The following is a 22,191-nucleotide window of genomic DNA, read 5'->3' as shown; positions in this document are numbered from 1 at the left end:
TTCACACATGACTGGCAAGATCTTGACACCCTCGATTGCAGCCTCAACTACCGTGGTCTCTCGTGAGTAGAGATCCTGGTAGTACTCCACCCATCTATCCATTTGCTTGCTTTGGTCCTTGATGAGATCCCCAGTAGTTGATTTCAGAGGGGCTGACTTGGTTGCGGATGGACCGAAGGCCTTCTTCAAACCGGCATACATCCCACGGGTGTCGCCACTGTCAGCAGCTGACTGGATACTCCGACAGATTTCCTGCCAATACCTATTTGCACAGCGTCTGACAGTCAGTTGGGTTTTATTTCTTGCCTTTCTGAGTTCTTCGAGTGACTTTATAGAAGAATCACTCTTGTATTACATCAGAGCTGCACGCGTTGTTTCGATAACTGTTTCCAGCTCTGAGAGCCCAGCACTGAACAAAATCTGGGTTTTGCCTTTCTCTCATGCCAAAAGTATCTATTGATGTAGTATACAAAGCTTTCCTGATATAATTCCACCTACTTTCAGCAGAGGGGGTTGGGCAGCTACTGAGGGCAACTTTGATAGAAACAGCAAAACATTGTCGCAGTGTAGGGTCGGAGGTTCTGGCAGTGTTAATGCGTGATCGGTGCATTTTCTTGAAGTGATGGACTTTTTAGGCAGAATCCTCACCCTGCTTCTTATTAGTGAATGATCTGTGTCACAATCCGCGCTGTGGTAACTACGAGTCAGTTGAACAGAATTCAGAAAGGGTCTTCGTGTAATGATGAGATCCAGCTGATGCCAGTGGTGAGATCTTGGATGTCTCCAAGATGCCTTATGGGATGCCTTGTTGGCAAAGAATGTGTTAGTGATGCACAGGTTATGGTATGTGCAAAATTAAAGTAGTCTCTGGCCATTGTCATTCATGTTGCCAATACCAAAACACATACACATACATATATATACGATCGATTTGTTTCAGTTCCTGTCTACGAAATCCATATATATATATATATATATATTTATATATAATAGGCGCAGGAGTGGATGTGTGGTAAGTAGCTTGTTTACCAGCCACATGGTTCCGGGTTCAGTCCCACTGCGTGGCACCTTAGGCAAGTGTCTTCTACTATAGCCTCGAGCCGACCAAAGCCTTGTGAGTGGATTTGGTAGACGGAAACTGAAAAGAAGCCCGTCGTATATATGTATATATATGCGTGTGTGTGTGTTTGTGTGTCTGTGTTTGTCCACCTAGCATTGCTTGACAACCGATGCTGGTGTGTTTATGTCCCCGTTACTTAGCGGTTCAGCAAAAAGACCGATAGAATAAGTATTGGGCTTACAAAAGAATAAGTCCCGGGGTCGAGTTTCTCGACTAAAGGCGGTGCTCCAGCATGACCGCAGTCAAATGACTGAAACAAATAAAAGAGTAAAAAGAGTATATGCATACACACACACATACATACATATATATTTGGAATTTACAAAAGAAACGAACAAAAGACGAAGACAGATGTGTAAACACCAAACAGGTTTATTAGTTTAATGCTCCGGACTTAGGAAAATTTATATAGGGAGTACTACTAATTTTAAAATTAGATATAGGGGACGCAAGAATTTATTTATTGACCCCTATATAAAAAATTACAGACATTTTAGTATTTGTAAGCATAAATATTTAGCGTCTTATAATTTTCTTAAACTTTAAAATATAATTTTTTAGAATATAAAAGCTTTTTGAAAATACGTTCCAATTAGATCATTAGATCCAATGAACACTTATGCACAAACCTCTAATCTTAAATTATTTTTTTATAGTAGAGAGTGGAATATTCCCATTGGCTTTTATTTGCATGATGAGCTAAAGTTAACCTTTCAATGAATTTCATTTCTTATTTAAACGTGGTAATCTTCTTATTCATCGATACTCAAAAACTGAACTTTCACCAACTGAATACTCACCATGTAGTGCCTTAATGCTTTTTGCTGGATTTTACCTCGAGAAAGGAACCCTGAGGAAGGAGGGCTGAATTTCGAATACTTCGTACAACCACTTTTCTGAAACGGCTACAGGTTAGGAAAAATATTTTTAATCGCCTCTTTCAATTTAGGTTTTATTTTTCATGTTTATATTCGTATTTCATTGTTGTGTTTATATTGGGTTGTCCGGAAAGTTCGTTCCGATTTTTAAAGGAAAGTAAAGGTCACTAAATACCTGCCATTACATTTTTAATGAACCAAATCTGAATCATTTCGTTGCACAATACGTCTCCATCTTTCCTTTACCTTGAAAATACCCTCTTCGAGAATTGAGGTGGTTTCAAGGCAAAGAATTCGTCAAGGTATATCTTTACGTTATCTAAGGAATTGAAATTTTTACCATTAAGACTTTTCTGCAGAGACCTGAATAAGTGGAAATCCGAAGGAGCAATATCTGGGGAATAGGGAGGGTGGGGGTAGCACATCCCAGCCGAGCTGCAGCAATTTTTGTCTGGCTCCCAAAGCATCAAGTGCCGAAAATGAACTTTCTCATCTTTTATTTTAAAGGGTTACAGAATTAACACAGGTTATAGGAACATAAACTTTCTTCCACGAAAAGATGGAGCACTCCGTCGGTTGCGACGATGAGGGTCCCAGCTGATACGATCAACGGAACAGCTTGCTCGTGATATTAACGTGCAAGTGGCTGAGCATTCCACAGACACGTGTACCCTTAACGAAGTTCTCGGGGATATTCAGCGTGACACAGATTGTGACAAGGCTGGCCCTTTGAAATACAGGTACAAGAGAAACAGGAAGAAAGAGCGAGAGAAAGTTGTGGTGAAAGAGTACAGCAGGGTTCACCACCATCCCCTGCCGGAGCCTCGTGGAGCTTTAGGTGTTTTCGCTCAATAAACACTCACAATGCCCGGTCTGGGAATTGAAACCGCGATCCTCCGACCGCGAGTCCGCTGCCCTAACCACTGGGCCATTGCGCCTTCACAACGAAAATATAAACTGTGCTCTAAATGGAGGTGTAGTCAAATCCTATTTTATGGACTCAAACATTTTCTAAAATAAGTCGAAAGATAATCGGCACGAACGTTCCGTACAACCCAATATTTCTATATTTTTATCATGAAACTCTTAACATAAATATGTGTATATTCGTATGGAATAATACCTCATGTGCTACATCTGAATTTTCTTGTCTGAATGTTTTAAGACAAATATCCGAAATTTTTATCGTATACCACATTTTATTAATACTTAGCTCATATACGGAGACAAAAATGTTGTACTATATACTGCAGGTTATCTCCATTAAAATTCTCGTATTATATACATTATATATATATAATATACATACTGGCGAAAATAAATTTAAGACCGATGATAAAAGTTCTATTTCTTGCAAAATATTGTTACTAGTCCTTTGCCGATTTTTATATTGACCAATCTCCGAGTATAACTCCACGCTTGCACGCAATCCGGTTTACTGCACTTTAGTTGCTTGCTGATGTTCGAAAAGGAAACTTTTTGATGTAATATACGATTTTTGCTCTCGTGACTGGACTAAGGCTACGTTGTTTTCCCATTATTAATAAATTGTATAATAACATCAAATTACAACTTTATATGGTGCTCGTTGTGTGACCACCCATTTTGACCAAAAAAAATTGCATACATATTACATGGTCTTAAACTAAATTTGCCGGTAAATTTGAAACGTTTATATTACGTTCTGAGTTCAAATTCCTCCGAGGTCGACTTTGCCTTTCATCCTTGCGGGGTCGATAAATTAAGTACCAGTTACCTACTATGGTCGATATAATCGACTTAATCCGTCCTTGTTTGTCCCCTCTATGTTTAGCTCCTTGTGGGCAGTAAATAAATATATATTAATTTAGCATTAGAATTCTTCAAGTTGTATAAAAATTGTTTGCATCATTCGAAAGAGAAATAAATTTTGCATCAGGTGTAAAAGATATAAATAATTTGTATGGTGTTAGTAACAAAATATTTTGTAAGAAATAGAACTTTTATCGTCGGTCTTAAATATATTTTCGCCGGTGTATATATCTCAGGTCATCCCATAATTTCTGACCGAATTTTGGATAAAGATCCAAGTGATCAAATGTTATTGAAAGTTAATCATCAATGTACTTTCCCTGATTATCTATGACTTACTTCCATCTATTTACAAGCTTTTTAATCCCATCAATGTAAAACTCTTTTGGTTTCAAAGCGAAGAACTCTGAAATGTCAGGTTCGACCTCCTCCTGGTTTGCGAAAGTTCCGTCCCCCTAATAATTCTCTAAACTATGAAACAAATGGTATCCTGAAGGAGTAAGGTCGGGAGAATAAGTTGGATGAAGAAATTTTTCCGAACCGACCTCTTCGATCTTCTGTGATGTGATCTTTGCAGTGTGGAGTTGCGCATCGTCCTGATGAAACATCACTCGTTTTCGACTCACTAAAGCGGCTCTTTTTTCCTTCAAAGCTTGGTTCAAACTCTCTAATTGCTGACAGTAGACTTGAGCATTGATTGTTGCATTAGATTGTTCCCTTTTACCAAGCCACTGTTTACAACGTTTAACATTTCGATAGAAAATCCATTTTTCGTCACAAGTCTATCGAAAAAGGGTGAAATGAGTTTGCGAGAATGGAGAGAAGAGCAGATGTCAACTCGGGATTTGCGGTTGCTTTCGGACAATACATGAGGCACCTATTTTCCAAGTTTAGGAATCTTTCCACGTTGTTGATGATGACGATGAACTGTTGTATGTAAGCTTTGCCAATTCTTCAACTGATAATGACGGATTCTCTTCCAGTAATGCCTCAAGGAGCTTATCATCAAACTCAACTGGACATCCTATTCGATATTCATCTTCAATTTTGCAAACGATCTCCTGCAAGTTCTTTCATTCAAGCACTTTCCCATAAACTGAGTGTATGTTTCGAGTCACTTCGGCTGCAGAGTTACCTTTATTGTACTCATAAAGAATTATATGTGCTCCTTGGATATGTCCACGTTGAAAGGGTTTTAATCAAAGCAATTTTAGGGTGTCCACGAAGTCTGGGTACATGGAATAAAATCATAACATAAACAAATATAAGAAATAATTTCCTTTTTTACTTTTGTTTAAATTAAATAAAAAAAATACTTTACTTTTCTAAATTTATTTGTTATTTTTTCCACAGATGATCGAATGATGGCTCTGTCTAAAGAAAGAATCCCAGATCGAATGATGGATCTGTCTAAAGAAGAGAGACTCGAGTTAGTATTATTAGGTGGACGAGAGGGATGGTCTTATCGCAAAATTGCGGAAGAATTTAGTCTTCCATACCCTTATAGGTAACCTATTTTTTTTACTGCCGTCGGGAAATTGATCAAGAAATTTAAAGAAACAGGCAGTGTTTTGGATAAACCCCGTTCCAGGCGACCAAAGACTTCAGATGAAACGAAAGAGGCTGTCGTGGCTAAAGTTTCTGCTAGCCCAAAGAAATCACTTCGTCGGACATCCACGGTGTTAGGTGTTCCAAAACCAACCATCCACAAAATGCTGTTTGAAGAAAAGTTTCATCGATACAACCTACAGATATTGCATCACTTAAATGAAGATGACCCTGATAGACGAATGTAGACGTGCGAATGGTTTTCAGATAAATTGGATGAAATATCAATTTTACGAAAAACTTTGTGTTGTTCAGTGACAAAGCTACGTTTTATGTAAATGGTGAGGTCAACAGACAGAATCTTCTATACTGGTGTCGAGGTAATCCACATTGGATGGATCCATCCAAAAAGCAAGGCAGCAAAAAGGTGATGGTGTGGTGTGGTTTGTGAAAGCTCATGTTCTAGGACCCTTCTTCATTGAACATGTAACGGATGAGACTTATGTAAACATATTGAGAGACAAATTAATATCTCAAACTGAGCACCTAGGCGGGGCCTTCCGAATTGATTTCAGCAGGATGGGCTTAATGACACTTTTCCTCACTGGATTGGAAGAAGGGCTCATATGGAAAGGTCCCCTCGTTCACCAGACCTTTCTACCCTTGATTTCTTTTTCTGTGGTATGTTGAAAGAGAAAAATTACAATAAAGATTACAGATTTAAAACACATGAGAGAACGCATTACCAGTCAGTGTGCTAAAATTGATGGCAATGTAGATTTATTTAATCAAGTTCACCTGAATTTTGCAAGGTGCATCAAGCTATGCATTGAAAAATGATGGAAATCACTTTGAAAATATTATTTATTAACATTATAATTAAATAAAATTGGTTTGTTTTAAAAGTATGTGTTAATCCCCATGTACGCAGACTTTGTGGACACCCTCTATTATTTTGTAAAACAATATTGAATTAGTTTAAACGTACACAAATGCATAAAAATAATTTTTAATTAAATTAGACATTTGAAAATACTATTAAATTTCATTCAAATCTAAAAAAAGGTAAAATTGGACAGAACTGATTGGATGACTTGATATATATAATCTATGATATTCTAGTAGGTTTCAAGTTTATAACACCTTGATATCTCATGCTATCTCATTTTATATGCCTAAGACGCTTATTTTCTATTCTGGTTTTTATATATTTCTATACATTATATTTTTATCTATAATTTATTTTAAACCGAAACATAATACGATCCTTGTACAAACGAAAGAACAAGAATGTCCTCTGGAACTTTTATCTTCCACCGGTGTTTGTAATCGATGGTGACATGTGCGATGATTTTGTGACTATCTTATATTTTACAGAGAAATTGGAAGCCCCGAATGTAAGCCACAACTTTATGCATAATACAATATTTATAGTTCTCTATTTCTAACACAAATTCTGTCCTCAATAATTTTAGATCTCTATTTCTAAATGTAATTCTTTTTCTTCTTGTTCAGTTTATAACTATAACACGCATTCTTGTCGGTCTCTTGACAAAGCTTTTTTTCTCCAGCGTTCACCACTTCACCCCGTTAGGGTTAAACAGCCCTTACCGAATGTTTTCACTGTCCTGCTTTTGTTAGTAGGTTTGACGTTCCACATATCTCAAATTTTATTTAATTGGCTTTGGAGGAGCAATTGCTTTGACGAAGACGCATCTTGTTCCACTGCTCGCAAGGCGGAGTAGGTAAATCTGCCAACAATTGAGGAAGGGTTGCTTTTTTTATGCTGCCTTCGGGCTATAGTTCCCAATATATAATGGAAATTCTCCCAACCCAGCCCAACCCAACCCAACCCAACCCAACCCAACCCAACCTAACCGTTTGTAATAGTGACACCAATGTTATAGCGTCGACTGTTGGCTGGTAGCTGTGTACAGTCGCCCCAATGGCGCCCAGAGCGAGCTCTGGCTGGTATGATGCTATAGCAGAAGACACATACCAAGTTACCACACAGTGGGACTGAACTGAGGACGAAGTGTTTTGGAACCAAGTTTGTTACCACACAGCCACACCTGCACTTGTGTGTGTGTGTGTTTGTGTGTGTGGGTGGGTGGGTGTATCGGTATGTGTGTATGGGTGTATATATGTATGCATGTATATATGTGTATATATATATATGTGTACATATTACATGTACATCTATATACACATCTAGACATACATGTTTACATATACATGTATATCTATAGAAATACATCTACAAATGTGATTACAATAGTCAAACAGTAATAATAATAACAACAAACCTTTTTAATTTATTCCCATTTATGTGAAACCACTTATTCAAGTTCAAGTCATTGATGCAATTTTATACGAATTGCTAATACACACACACACACACACACACACACACACACACACACACACATAATAAGGGTGAAAAATTGAATATTAATTTGATTAATACGAATTGAAAACCAGTGGTGTGGCATATAAGACCATAGCGGATCTTCTTCTAGCAAAATGGATGACCACTGTTAATGGTTCATCCCTATTATATGGTACTTTCACTTTAATAGTTTCAGTATTAAAGTGAATGTCTGCATTACAATATAGAGATGTTTTTGTTTCACTTTTAACACGTAATACTGAAATAGTGATGATATGATATTGCTGTGGGGTCGCCCTAGGGAAAAAGTTAAAATTTTTTGCCGATGACACTCACCTTAAGTAAGGCATGTGTAAAATTGAATGAAATTGGTTGAGTATTTCTCAAGTTTTAGGGAAACACACAGACAGACAGACACACAGACACACATTCTCAGTTTTATATATAGAGAGATAAGTATACTTATATATAAGTATACTTTATTTGATCTAGTTATTTATTTTACTTTTATTTCATCATATCGGTCAACTACATCAATTTAGAAAGAATATAATGTTAACAGACATGTACTATGAGTAGTTATTACAATCGTAATTGCGAGCAATTTGTATACAAAGAGAATGACATCTCCAAACGTTCAGAGCAGGCGCCAACAGGAAAAAACAAGTAGTATTTACGGATAAAGAAGGAATAACGAGAATGAGTTGAATATACATTGCAAGTTATAGAGTGAAAAACAGAGGACTTGAATCTGATACTGACTAAAGAACCACATGTCAAAAGTTAAAACGACAATAATACAGTCGACACAAATGTTCAAAGTTCAACAGTAGCAAAAAAATTTTAAAAGAGAGAGAGAAAAAAGATAAAAAAGAAATTAACCAGTATAAAATATATTAAACAAAAATGTGGAAATTTGAATTTTGTAAGAACAAAAAAGAGAAAACAAGAAGAGTGAAAGATGGAGTGAGAGAGAATGGGAGAAAAAGAATGGAAGTCGATCGAAAGAAATGAACGCCCTCCCAGGAGATATAAAATCACGCCAGTAACAGATTTTCTTTTTTCAACAGACGCTGTGAAATAGTGTCAGTGACCAGATCTCAGAAGTACGACGAAATATTTTGATATAATACTCTCTGCTTTTATAAACGAATCAGGAAATGAATATAACAGATCTTTGTGAGTTCTGAAATGGCTGAAATAATGCGTTTCCGTTTCAACACACGATCTCGAATCAAAGGGCTTGTCAAATAAGCAAACAAAGACACACAAGCACATCACTGTATAAACGTATCTATCAGACCATTATATGTTGTTATACACCGCTTGTCACAATGCGCTCCCTCTCATCACTGTGACGTTCGAATGATGCCACCATGCTGGTTGGGTGGGTGGCCATCATCCCCCGGATCTTTTCGGTTTGAACGGTAGTTTTTTCTAGCGGTGTCATATGAAATTGTCACCCATAATTATGACCCTAGTATCGATCTATTGCATTTCTATCTGTTTTAGGGTTAGGGTTAGTTTAGGGTTGGGTTTTGGGTTAGGGTTAGGGGTGGGGGGAAGGGTATCTTATTTTCTTCCCAAATGTAAATAAACCCAATCTGTTTCTTAAACGTGGGACATATTCATACGGCGCAGAATGTTTTTTTTACCTCAATAGACGTAATTGATTGGTTGAAATTGCAGAAATTGAAGAAAAAAAACAACAAATATCTTACAAACTATAGAATTTTTTCAATAAAGTCATGGGAAAAAGATGTTTTATAAACACATCCTACCAGTATACGAAGTTCAAAATTTTTTAGTTACCTAAAACTGCCGTTCAAACCGAAAAGATCCCATCCCCCTTAAACAGATCGCCAATCCGTCGCAGAGTTACCCCTTTTACGGTGAGTGAACTGGAGCAATGTGAAATGAAATGTTTTGCTCAGGAACACAGCTCATTGCTGATTCGAAAATCGAAACCACAATCTTGTAATCATGAGAACAACTCCCTGACAACTAGACCACACTCCTCTTATTTCAGAAGTATGGGTGACACACTGAGTGTATAAATATATTTGCGAATATGCATGTGTATGAGTCTGCATAAAGAGTAGCACAAATGTAAGAACAAAAACATATAGAAACAGATTAAAGTCGCAGCGTGCTCTATATATGTAACGCATATAATTATAATTTATAATGTGCTTGTTCCAGTACTTACTTGCGTTTAGAATAGGTCCCACCATTATGAAACACCCGATACTATATTATATTATTCAGAAATATTTGTCTATAGGCGCAGGCGTGGCTGTGTGGTAAGAAGCTTGCTTCCCAACCACATGGCTCCGGGTTCAGTCCCACTGTGTGACACCTTGGGCATGTGCCTTCTACTATAGCCGACCAAAGCCTTATGAATAGATTTGGAAATTAAAAGAATCCCATCGTATATATATATATATGTATATATATATATATATATATATATATATATATATATATATATATATATATATATATATATATATATATATATATATATATATATATATACGAATATATTGTGTGTGTCTTTGTGTTTGTGATCCCCACCTCCATCAGCACTTGACAACCGGTGTTTGTAAGTTTATATCCCCGTAACCTAACGGTTCGGCAAAAGGGACCGATAGAATAAGTAACAGGCTTTTTAAAAAATACATCCTGGGGTCGATTTCTTTTGACTAAAACCTTTCAATGTGGTGCTCCAGCATGGCCGCAGTAAAATGACCAAAACAAGTAAAGGAATAAGAAAATGTAACCAACAGCAACGGTTATCAATAAACAACGGCCATAAGAACCACTGCAACAATAAAAGGAATAACATGAACAATAACGACACCAAACGCAATCAGAACAAAGATATCGGTTGTTAGAAAATAGATGGCTGTCGTTTTCGGCGATATATTGGGTTGTCCGGAAAGTTCGTGCCGATTTTTAAAGGAAAGAAAAAGGCCAATAAATACTTGCCATTACATTTTTAATCAACCAAATATGAACCATTTTTTTGCACAATCTTTCCTTTAACTTGAAAATACTCTCTTCCCAGAATTGAGGTGCCTGGGAGGGTAAATCGAAAGGTAAGCTACTATAAATCGGCACGAACTTTCCGAACAACTCAATATATGTTCTTTGATTAATTGAATCACCTGCAATTGCAATTGCTGGTATGTGGCTGAATACTCCACAGACGTGTGTATCCTTAAAGTAATCCTCAAACAGAAACAACGTGGGTGGTAAATTTTCAGATACCATCCCTCTGACGGGCTTCCACACCGTTTCCGTCTACCCATTTCTACACATGAAACCTAGGAGTGAACCAAAGCTATTGTTAAAAAAAAAAGGTCATCTATCCAACATGCCTGCCAATGGAATTGAACTTGGTTCTTCGTGATTGCGAAGCGAACTTGTTAACTATTTCGCCTATTCTAAAGGACTTCAACGACAAGCAATCATACTAACAACTGCAACGAAAATTACTAACGCCATAAAAGCAGCAATAACAACAAGTGTTAATTGTTAGGAGTCTATAAGGAGTCGCCACAGCAAAAACGATGAAACCACACGTCACTAACACTCCTAACAGGAAGGCGGCGAGCTGGCAGAACCGTTAGCACACCGGGCGAAATGTCTGTCCTTGTTTGTCCTCTCTGTGTTTAGCCCCTTGTGGCTAGTAAGGAAATAGGTATTTCATCTGCCGTCACGTTCTGAGTTCAAATTCCGCCGAGGTCGACTTTGCCTTTCATCCTTTCGAGGTCGATAAATTAAGTACCAGTTACGCACTGGGGTCGATGTAATCGACTTAATCCCTTTGTCTGTCCTTGTTTGTCCTCTCTGTGTTTAGCTCCTTGTGGGTAATAAAACACACCTAATAGGAATGCTAACTACAGCAGCAACAACAATAACACTACTACTACTACTGCTGCTGCTGCTGCTGCTGCTGTTACTACTACCATTACCACCACCACTGTCACTACTACTACTACTACTACTACTACTACTACTACTACTACTACTACTACTAATAATAATAATAATAATAATAATAATAATAATAATAATAACAGCAACGACTACCACAGCAAGGAAGAAAAACGCCATTACTACAAATTTATCAACAACAACAACAACAATACTATTTCCACCACCACCAACAACAACAGCAACAACAACGTGTAGAACGTCACAAGTCAATGAGAAATCTAAATGATTTGCTAATCGAATGTTTAGAAGCTGTATCAATAGAATTGTCCTGTTGACATGTGAGCAACTTGTTCAACAATATTCAGTTAATAACTCCTGCAGGTATTGTCGCATGAACATGTCAGATACTGACAGACAACAGACATCTTGGCATCTTCTCTATAAAGCCAGCGCACTGCATCAGTTACTATAATTAGTTTCATGATTTCACATTGAATTAATGCCAGTTAAATGCTGTATATTATTCCACCCACCATTTTTCACCATTTTCCTGACTATCTTTATAGTTCCATCACAGCCTTGTCTTTAAGACGACTTCGCTCTTTCACTCGCTCTTTCAATCGTTTTCTCTGTCAGCAGTTGCAGCTGTTTTTGCTGTTGCTGTAGCAGCAGCAGCAGTAGTAGTAGTAGTAGTAGTAGTAGTAGTAGTAGTAGTAGTAGTAGTAGTAGTAGTAGTAGTAGTAGTAGCGCCGGCGGCGGTGGTGGCGGTGGTTGTGGTAGTAGTGGTGGTGGTGGTGGTGGTAGTAGTTGTAGTAGAAGTAGTAATGGTGGTGGTAGTAGTAGTAGTGGTGGTAGCAGCAGTATTAGTAGTAGTAGTAGTGATGGTAGTGGTGGTGGTGGTGTGGTGGTGGTGGTGGTGGTGGTAGCAGCAGTATTAGTAGTAGTAGTAGTAGTAGTAGTGGTGGTGGGGTGGTGGTGGTGGTAGCAGTAGTAGTAGTAGTAGTAGTAGTAGTAGTAGTAGTAGTAGTAGTAGTAGTAGTAGTGGTAGTAGTTTTTGCTCTTGTTGCTGCTGCAGTTTTCGCAATCATCGTCGGCATGTTATGTTTCCTGTCAATATTGATTGCTTCCGCCGCCTATCCTTCTTTTTACGGTATTGTAATGGATTAGTTTCATAAAACACTCTATCTCATTCATCCTCTTACAGTCGAGGAAACTACCAGTCAAACACTGGGGTTCACGTAACCGTTTCGATGATAATCAACCTGAGACCGCTTTTTGTTCTATGATACAGACTTCCTGTTATAAAGGGATAAACACTAAGAGTTTCCAACAGAAATTTCATGCAGATTTATGTTCTGCCCAGAGGCTTAAAAATGACACTTATTTTACAAAATTTATTATTATTATTATTATTTTCTTCAACGTAAAATAAAATACATAAGGTGGAGAAGTGGCAGAATCTTTAGTACGTCAGGCAAGATGCTTAGCGTCATTTCGCCCGTCTTCATGTTCTGCGCAAATTCCGCCGGGGTCGACTTTATCTTTTCATTCTTTCGGGGTCGATAAATCAAGTACCAGTAAAACACTGGTATCGATGTAATCGACTAATTCACCCCACCCCCACACACACAAAGTTTAGGCCTTCTGCCTTTAGTAGAAAGGATTATTATTGTTGTTGTGGTGGTGGTGGTGGTGGTGGTGGTGGTGGTGAGGTGGCAGAATCGTTAACATGCTGGGCGAAATGCTTGGCGATATTTCATCCGTCCTTACGTTCTGAGTTCAAATTCCGCCAAGGACGACATTGCCATTCATCTTTTAGGGTTCGATGAAATAAGTACCAGTTGAGTACAGGAGTTGATGTATTACTACTACTACTACTACTACTACTACTACTACTACTCTTCTTCGTATTATTATTATTATTATTAGAGTCAAAATTAAAAGAAGAGTGCCATTGTTATCTAGTGAACGATATTTCGACGTCTTGTGTGTCTTCAACTGGCTCAAAAAAAAAATTTGTCAATCTACTTCATTTTGGCTAATATAGAAAGGATTGAGGTAACTCCTCCTGAAGATATAGAGTCAAAATTTATATCATATTATCATTATTATCATTATTATTATTATTACTATTACTATTACTATTATTATCATTATTATTATTGTTATTGTTGTTGTTGTTGTTGTTATTGTGGAGGCGCAATGGCCCAGTGGTTAGGGCAGTAGACTCGCGGTCGGAGGATCGCGGTTTCGATTCCCAGACCAGGCGTTGTGTGTGTGTTTATTGAGCGAAAACACCTAAAGCTCCACGATGCTCCGGCAGGGGGTGGTGGCGACCCCTGTTGTACTCTTTCGCCCCAACTTTCTCTCACTTTTCTTCTTGTTTCTTGAGTAACGCTGCGATGGACTGGCGTCCCGTCCAGCTGGGGGGGGGGGGGAACACATACGCCATAGAAACCTGGAAACTGGGCCCATGAGCCAGGCTAGGTTTGAAATGGGCGCATAAATAAAATGAATAATAATAATTATTATTATTATTGTCATCATCATCACCATCATCGTCATCGTCATCATCACCATCATCATCACCACCATCATCACCACCATCATCATCATCACCATCATCATCATCATTACTATTAATTCTTCAAGATCCTTCTGTTCTTCATAAATACTACTCCCGCTATATACACAGGCGATATTAGCCTCTTTCGAAGCTCCTCCCAGTGATTTATTTGTTTCGTTTGATGTCCTCTCCTTCCAATTCAGATGGCCAGACGGAACTAACAGTTCGCTCATTTGTTAACACAACAAACCTCAACAGCGCTTTTCCAGCTGTCTTCACACTTGTCCTCTTCAAACGTATACACTGACATCACAGGGCGACTCGAATTTCTCTTCTCACATCTTGCACACATCCTCTGTCGCCCACTGTATATATATATATATATATATATATATATATATATCGTTGTCTCTCTCTCTTACACACACACTCACACACATTCCCACACATACACTCTCGCTCTTTCACATATGCATATGTATGCACGTGTGTATGTATGTAGACGCACACACACACATATATGTATGTATGTATCTTAGGCACTGCTAGGGTATGAAGGTGGGGTACTTCCAGAGAAGTACACAACGCGAGTTCTGGGGGACACACACACACATATTTTCATATACACATATATACCATTACACACATGCACACGCACACCCATACACATATGATCTTCGCTTGTAAGAATAAAGTTTTTAAAACAGATAAAGAAACAGGCAAGATTGCGTTAACCCAATGGTAGAACGTCTGTCATAATTACGGAATATGTCGGTTCGAATCCTTCGGTCAGCTTTCGACATTTTCTGCAAAGGTTTTTTTGAACCTATACTATTATCTGTAGGTTAATCTGCTTCGACTTATTTCACGTTACCCTGTACTTCGTAAATTTTTTATTACATCATCAATATACAAATATGTATGTATGAATGCCTGTATGTGTGTATATAATAATAATAATAATAATAATAATAATAATAATTACTATTATTATTATTATTATTGTTATCTTTTTTTCTTCTTCTTTCAAATTTGCTTCAATTTCTTGCCGAGTGTCTTCCCGACTCCTAGGGCAAATTATTATTATTATTATTATTATTATTATATTATTATTATTATTATTATTATTATTATTACTATTATTATTATTATTATTAATTATTATTATTATTATTATTATTATTATTAGACAATGTTACAATATTACCACATGGTCAGTTGTTTTGCTCTTTTTCAAGCAGATGAAACACAATGTCAAACATTCACGTATGGCGTCATAGAGTACTACCGAAAGATATATATATATATATATTATATTTACAGATAAATTCCTCTATTTACATAATATCGAGGCCTCTTTCATTCTTTTGTTGTCGTGCCATATATATATATATATATATATATTTGTTCTTTATTCTCATACGTTTTGTCTTATAAGATGTTTGAGCAATTAATGCAATTTTAGTAGCTTGGATTGTGGTGGTTCGGAACCAACTAGTTTCTTTGCTATTTTAACAACTCGTAGCATCTCACCCATCTCAACATTCCTCAAATGCCAAGACAATATAGTACAAGCCTATTAATCAACATGTAAGGAAGATGGCTAGACATTAGTTAGTGCAATGCCAACACAGCGTGGGTTATAAATATATATAAATATCTGCTTAATCTTCTTTCTCTGCTGTGTTGCACATCGTTTCATCCTCGGATGGTGCCAGTAATATATGAGATTCTACGAGAACAGGCTACTATTCTCTCACTCAACACTTCCCTATTTTCTGAGCAATGCGATATGCTTTGAATGGGTTCCTCACTCATGATTTTTGTCACGAGATAAACGTAGTCAATTCTGCGAGAAAGAGAGAGAGAGAGAGAGAGAGCGAGAGAGAGAGAGAAAGTGAGAGAGAAAGAAAAGAGAGAGAAAGAGAGAGGGAGGGAGATAGTGAGTGAGTGAGAGAAGGAAAGAAAGACAGTGAGAGACAAAGAGATAGTGACAGACAAACCGACCCTGTATTCCAATAATTGATGGTATTCGACTTTTCGGAGGCGAAATAATAGAAGCAAAGTAGACTTCAAGGGAAATTTGTTCTCAGAGCGCAGAGAGACAAAACATATAATACCCTGTGTACGCCTGTGTGGGAGAGAATTTACTCCACCCACCCCCACAGACGAGTATTTGTGTTAGTATAATTGTTTGCATGTTTATGTAATTGCATGTACATCTGTTTCTGCAAAGTTACATAAATATATACATGCATATATACATGCGTGTGTATTTATGATATATATATATATATATATATATATATATATATATGATAGGTGGAGGGAATGGAGAAGGTAAATCCATACTACATATGTTTCCATGCCAATCTGAACATGTTTTACGTCACTCAAATATGTAACATATATTCAGCTCAGCGTTTCTTCACCTACTGGTTTCAAGTTATTGTCGCATGGAGAAAAGTGAGAAAAGTTTCTCCATACGACAACACCTTGAAACCATACACCTATCAATTTATAATCGCATAATTAGCAATCTTCGTTGCTAAACCATGAGCTGTCTTGTTGCTGTCAACTTATCGAAATTTCAATCTGATTCGATATGGGACGAAATCTATAATATACGCTGGTTAATAAAATTTTGTTGATCGAGTATCATCCGCTTTATGTCATATATACAAGCCGTGTATATGTTTGATGTTAATTGTCTGTACGAAGGTGTCTTCCGGATCGCGCTTCTCTAGCACGCACGCACACACTCTGTATGTCTCTCTCTCTCTCTCTCTCTCTCTCTCTCTCTCTCTCTCTCTCTCTCTCTCTCTTTCTCCAAATATATACATATATATATATATATGGTGATAGGGTATATATATGAGTATCTGTGTATTAACTATGTGTATACGCGTGTATGTTGCTCTGTGTGTGTGATGTGATGTCTGTTTTGCATGCGCGTATAAAAATGGAGTGATTTTTCGCTGCAAATGGCCTGTTTATCACCCATCCTCTTTCATCCCTGACAACTCGTCTCCATATCTTCCTCCAGCTTCTTATGCTTTCCTTAATCAATACAATGATCATTATCATTGATAGCCTCATTGTCACATCGTGGTGACCTTGACGTCGACGACGACGACCATCACCACCACCACCACCACCACCACCACTACCAACATCATCATCATCATTATCATCATGACTATCGGCTACATCGACAACCACGCTTCTTTTATCATTACAATCAATCTGTTACTGTACGCCTAAGTCGCTGTCTTGTATATATCTTTCCTGTCTCATCAATGACAGAACAAAAAATTCGTCTGGCTGGCTGGCTGGCTGGGTGGCTGGCTGGCTGGTTGCCTGTCTGTCAGTCTAGCTGTCAGTCTAGCTGTCAGTCACTCAGTCTGGCTGGCTATGTATCAGTCATGTAAGGATACCATATCACTTGTCATTCGCTGAATAAGGATGAGGCGTATGAAGGAGCGGACAGTGTCGGCAATCACGCAGCTATGATGTTTACCTGTCTTTGCACTAACGTTCTGCAACAGTGACATTGCCATCAGCGTTTGAAGACCTGATGACGTTGGAAATACTGGCTGTTGTTGTTGCTGGTGGTGGCTGTGGTGGTGGTGGTGGTGGTGGTGATGTGATAAGGGGCGTGGTGGTGTTTTCCTTGTGATGAGAGGTATGATGGTGACATTTGTTTGGGTTGTGGTGCTGTTCGTCTTTGTTGCTATGGTGGTGGTAATGGCGGTGGTAGCGGTGGTGGTGGTGGTGGTGGTGGTAATTTTTAGAGTTAGTTGCGCTCGTTTTACTGTTTTTCATCGATCACGAATATATCCACCTCTCTCTCTCTCTCTCTCTCTCTCTTAGACCCTCTCTCTTTCTCTCTATCTCCCTCTCTGTCTTTCTCTCTCTCATACACTCACAACCTTCCCTTCTCTTCTGTATTTTCCCTCTTTCTATGTAAGTGTATGTATATATATATATATATATATATATATATATGTTACTAGGATGATCCGGTTCCTGACTGAAGATTAGAGGCTTCGAATGACCCGTCCGTTTTTTTTGTGTCGTCTCTTTGTGTATTTTGCGTTCTTGTCCCATTTTGTATTTTTATATATATTATATATATAATATATATATATATATATATATAATATATATATATATATATATATATATATATATATATATATTATATATATATATATATATATGTCTGTATGCAAATACGTATGTTTATATGTATGTATGTCCGTGTATATATGAATGTATGAATGAATGAATAATGTACGAGAATTGTGCTCTTATCTTCGTGACAAATGACTGACAACTACTCAGTTTGACATCCCACATCCTCTACAAAGCCCCATTCTTTCATCCCTACAATATCTTCAAGATTCTATGCAGAAACCACCCGACCATACAGAAGTCACCCTCCGCTCTTTAATAACTGCTCTACTCTAATACACCCTGTGTACTCTACCCTACACGACCTATAAAATCTATTTAGTACAGAAACAAGTTTTTTCCTTACATCATGTGTCTTCTTTTGTTCAGTACTAAAAATGGCATGCGTATAATCACGTGATGACAATTTGAAGAAATGGCGAGTCTCTGTGGTGTTTCTATCGTTGAAACAATACTTGTTTTTAGTATTTAACCCGAAGGATGATGTGGGAAGAAATTGTCATATAGTCTTTGAGGGTAACGTCTCCTAGAGAAACACAGGCCTAAGCGTAGCTATGGAGTAAGAAGCTTGCTTTCGAACCATACGGTTTCGGGTTGAGGTCTCACTGCATGGCACCATAAGCAAGTGTCTTCTACTATAGCCTCAGCAAAGTCTTGTGAGTGGATTCAGTCGACGGAAACTGAAAGAAGTCCATATATATAGATATACAGATATACCTCGACTTAAGCCGTTTCGATTTACGTCGTTCTCTATTATCCGTCGATTTTCAAGAATGATATAGGGAAAAATAGAAATCCAGTTAAGTCGTTTTACTCGACTTTACGTCTGTCCGCCACAAATATTGAAATCGTAAAATCACTAGAAAACCGTTAAAAGCACATAAAATCATATTACTGTACAATAAGTAAGAATAAAAACATATAAATTCATATTAAAATATGTACAGTAAATGTTAAGATACATAAAGTAGTACAGATTAGTGAACGAAATGAAATCAGCTGTCTTCTCTTATTTATTGGTTGTTTGGAGCTCGTATTGCACTGTAGTTCCAATATCTACCGTTAGGCGTCGTTGTCAGTCGTAATTCCCGCGGTAGTTTTGAATTCAGATTTGTTTACGTCTGTTTATCGGTTACTTTCTCATTTTCATTCATTTGTAACTTTATTTTTTGCTCCCATGGCTCCTAAGAAATTTCATAGTGAAAATGCTAAGCGTCATGCTATAACCCTGAAAGATAAACTAGTTATAATAAAACGCCAATGAAAAGGTGAAAAAGTGGTAGCAATTGCACGATTTTGGGGGATGAGTCGGACAGCTGTATCGATGATTATAGACAATAAGGACAAGATTCTAGCACTTATCAAATATGAAGCTCCAGGGATGAAGAACAATGTCAGCAATAAGAAAAGAGGCAAAATCTTTGAAGAAACGGTAAGTCTTTCTCTTTGTATTGTTAGGTTGGATCATCAGCGTGCAATTATTAGTCAAGAACTCATTCAAGAGAAAGCATTGTCTTTATTCGAGGACCTGAAGAGAAAAAAATCCAGATGAGAAAGATGTAAAGTTCAAGTCAAGTCAAGGATGGTTCATGAGATTTAAGGAGCGAAGAAGTTATCACTCTATTAAGAAGCAAGGTGAAAGTGCATCAGCTGACGAACAAGCAACAGCGGAATTTCCTAATTCATGAAAGAAAATCATCGAAGAAAACGGGTTTCTTCCCGAACAGATTTTTAACGTAGACCAAATTGGATTGCATTGGAAAAAATTGCCAGATATTCATTCATTTCCAAGGAGAAGACTATTCCAAGCTACAAGGTCTCAAAAGAACGTGTTACTATTATGTTGGAAGGTAATTCTGCAGGAGATTTTATATCAGAGCCATTGTTTGTGTACCATGCACACAACCCCCGTGCTCTGAAGAACATACCCAAGGCAGCTTACCCTGTTATATAGATGGCTAATTCAAAAGCATGGATTACTGTTGTTGTTTTGGAAGATTTATCCCAGCAGCAGAAAAGTACTGTAAGGAGAAGGGAATTCCTTTTAAGGTTTTACTTATCTTAGATAATGCTCCTGGCCACGCGCAAACCATCGTAGATTTTGACCCTAACGTTGCCGTCGTATACCTCCCTCCGAACGCCACGTCTCTTCTGCAGCCAATGTATCAAGGAATAATTGCTATCTTCAAGCGTTACTATATGAAGCGTACGCTGCGGCAAGCAGTAGCTGTAACTGATCTTGATGAGTCCATCATATCACGGGACCTTTGAAAGAGATTCTATATCTACAATGCTGTACAGAGCATAGCAGTAGCATGGAATGATGTACAGAACACGGCGAATGGTGTATGAAAGAAGTTTTGCCCGCAACTCGTGAATGAGTTTAAGGGGTTTGATAATGTTGCTATCAACAAAGCGTTGACGACTACGAGGAAAGAACTGGAATTGAATTTGTAGGAGAATTTCACAGATTTATTTGAAAAAGACAAGCAGTCTTTAACGAACGAGGACTTGATAGAGCTTTTCGAACAGCAAAATAAAGAAGAAGAGGAAATCGAACCTGAGCCACGTCATTTACCATTAAGAAAATGCAGCAAGCATTTGTATATATTGAAAAAAAACTTTTCTATGTTCGAGGATATGGATCCAAATGCTCAACATTTTCTCAAGATTACGGGGGCTTGTCACGAAACTTTTGCTCCTTATAATGTAATCCTTGAGTAAAAGAAGACAGTTCAAGGAACACTCGACCGGTGTTTTAAGCGCATCGAACAAGAACAGCCAGAGTCAGCTGTTGATGCTGACGATCCTCAGCCATCTACATCAGCGATGGAAACCACCAAATTGTATGTATGTATTAGTAAATTTTAAATAATTAATTTTTTTTTACTATTGCAAAATAATAATAATTACTGAATTTGTTTTTTAAGCTTAAACAGGCTTTTATTTTACCATGTCTTATTGCAAACCGCATTCATAAATAAAGAGTCCGCAATATACAGTACAACACCGCCAAATTGAATTCGTAAATTTAGATTACGTTTTTTTTTCCTTTGTACTGTATCAAAAAATAAAAATTATATGTTTGTAAGCTTAAAATAGGTTTTTATTAACCATGTATTATTGAAAATGCATTCATAAATAAAGAACAGAACTAGGAATGGTTATTATCAGTTTAGCTTAGAGACAAGTAAATTCGACTTACGTTGTTTTCCGACTTACTTCCTGTATCCTGGAAACAATTAACGATTAGGATGAGGTATGCTGTATATATAATATATGTATATGTGTGTGTGTGTGTGTTCAAATTCTATATGTGTGTGTGTGTCTTTGTCCCCCACCACTAATTGTTGGTGTATTTACGTCAATGTAACTTAGCGGTTCAGAATAAGGGGGCGATAGAATAAGTACCAGGCTTAAAACAAAGTATAATTCTGGGGCCGATTCATTTGACTAAAAATTCTTTAATGTGGTGCCCATTCATGGTCACAGTCTAATGACTGAAACAAGTAAAAGATAAAAGATATGTCAAATACCATACAACATAAATTTTGATTTATTGATGTCACGCATTGATATATTGACTTTATCTCTACCTGTAGAGCATGTGCCGTAATTACCAAATGGCAATGAAGGCCAGCTCCACTTGATAAGGGAGATAATCACGATAGTCAAAATTTTCTCTAAATCAGAAAAAAAAAAAAATGGTGCAGCTGATCAAAACTGCCTTTGGGTACCGGATGAGTTTATACTTTGA

Source organism: Octopus sinensis, linkage group LG3 (genome assembly GCF_006345805.1).
Source record: "Octopus sinensis linkage group LG3, ASM634580v1, whole genome shotgun sequence".
NCBI classification, from domain to species: Eukaryota; Metazoa; Mollusca; class Cephalopoda; order Octopoda; family Octopodidae; genus Octopus; species Octopus sinensis.
Note: the sequence above shows the minus strand (reverse complement) of the source record.